Genomic DNA, 2,397 nt, shown 5'->3' with positions numbered 1-2,397 from the left:
CGCTAAGCAAACGAGTCGAACACGAACACACTTTTTGAGCTTGAAATATAAACGAGCCGAACACGAGCTGAACCTGGGCTCGCTCGTGTTACACCTCTAATCCAAGATATTATGTGAATATTTTTTTACTATAAATTAATTAAAATGTATTTTAATAATTTTAAATTTTGTTTTAAAATGAATAAATGATAAAAATTAATTGATTATTTATAATAATGGTTTCAAATAAATTTAATGAATTTTAAAATCTATCCTACATGCTAATTTATATCTGATTATAATTGATCCCAACTGCATTTCATTTGGCCATATTTCTACATTAATTAGTGTTGCAAAACATTTAAAAATGGAAAAGACCGACCGAGTCAAAGCGTGTGGCTCTCCTTCAAACTCGAATTAATGCATTTGACTTCAATGAAGAAAATTTATAATTGAGTTCCGTTATTTGGTCAACGATGGTTGAAGAACTTTGAGTCAAATAGTGCTGCCTTTCCCATCTTATAACCGAGTTTTCAAGGTTTGAATCATCACAAAGAGAAAAAAATTGGTTTCTAGATTGCAGTTTGTGTGGTATATAAGGCTGTCAAAACGGCTCGTTATTCGCAAACAGATCGTGTTCGATTCGTTTATTAAGTTAAAGAGCCGAATATGAACACTTTCTTGGTGCTTGATATATAAACGAGCCGAACAAGAACAAATATTTGTTTGTTCATATTTAGCTCATTTTAGCTCGATATACTACTCATCAATTATAATATATATGTATAGACACACACACACACAAGGCTACAAAGATATCTAATAAATTAAAATTATTTATTAAAAAAATAGAATAAATTATTAAATTATGTTTTAATATAAACAATAAGATTTAAATATTGCCCCAACCCTTAACATCTTGCGGTTGAGTGATTAGGGTTGCAAAATGACTTTTTGTTCACTAGCAATTTGTGTTCGGCTCGCTAGTAAACGAGCTGAACACGAACACATTTTTTGTGTTCGAAATATAAACGAATCGATTAAGAACAGTAATATTTTTTAATAACCGAACACCAGCTGAGCCTGACCCAAAGTGGTATTCAAAAACACGATAACTAACTTTGATTATGCTAAGTGGAAGAAAAATATTTTATATTAATTTTAATTCTACATTTTATCATTCTAGGGTTCTAGAATGTGACGAGGCCAAAGTGGTATGCTAACTTTGATTTGTTGGAGGTGCATCAGATGAAATCAGGACTATACATTTGTCGTCTGCATGTAGCCAATTCTGACATTATGTTATAGGGAGTATATTCTTTCTGTAGTGCTTTATAAAGTTAATGAAATCAGAAATTTTGAATCATACCTTTGTATAATTGTCGTGTAAGCTTTGCATGTTGAAGAAGCTCTGTAGGATGAAGCAGCCGTAAAGCTGAGAAGTTTTTACAGCTTATTTTTCTCGCACTCACCCTCACAATCTTCTCAGACACCCGCACTTAATCTCACAAAGTTACTCAACCTTTACACCATGCCACAGAGAGTGACTTCACTCTTTGTATTACACCCTTTTAATAGTATGATATGCCCGAAATGTTGTGAATAACCAACAATCATGTAAGTATTAGTGTTGGACAAGTAATATACAGAATTGGAGTCTGTATATCAATGCCACGGGGAAGTTATTAATTTCCAATTCCGAAACAGTTTTAGCCTTCTAGTTTTAAGTCTAAACTAAAATATTTGAAATTTAATGATTTTAAAGTTCATATTCCTAATTTTTGAAAAAAGTAAAAGATAGATGAAAGTAGTGAGAATGCAGTGAGATTTTTTTTCAATTAAAGAATTCTTCCCTAAATCAAATATTTAGGATTCTGAGTTTAACTATGTGATGAAATTTATTGGTGACAATCATGAACAGATCTCCTCTTTATTCCCACTTGGGCGTCTAATAAGGTTTAGAAATCATGTAGGTTTAGTTCATTAAATTAAGTCAATTTCCTCGGACTTAATATTTATCATTACATTGGCACTAACCAAAAAGCAATTTTCCTATCCTTCCAAGTCGGTGTGAGTTAACTTAATTGTTCCTCTAGTCTACTCCCACCTAAGTACATCACAACAAAATTTAACTAATCAGTCATCCAGATTGATAATAAAATATAATTAGAAGGTTAACACATCACCACTACAAAACTCTGGTTTAATCACATCTTAAAAGTTATAATCGTATAAATGACTTGGTCCCTAGGCACTAGAATATGGCACCTAGGCACTAAACTCTACGGCCTAGGCCCTACAATGCTAACACCCTTTTTCTAAGTTATTTGTATGACATGCCACTTTTAAAGTAGGGCTTTAGGCACCGAGGCACAAGTCTATGGCGCGTAGGCATAAGACTATGGTTAGGGTTGTAAA

This window comes from Phalaenopsis equestris, unplaced genomic scaffold, assembly GCF_001263595.1.
Source record: "Phalaenopsis equestris unplaced genomic scaffold, ASM126359v1 Scaffold000139, whole genome shotgun sequence".
In the NCBI taxonomy this organism is placed as follows: domain Eukaryota; kingdom Viridiplantae; phylum Streptophyta; class Magnoliopsida; order Asparagales; family Orchidaceae; genus Phalaenopsis; species Phalaenopsis equestris.
This window is presented reverse-complemented; position numbering follows the sequence as displayed.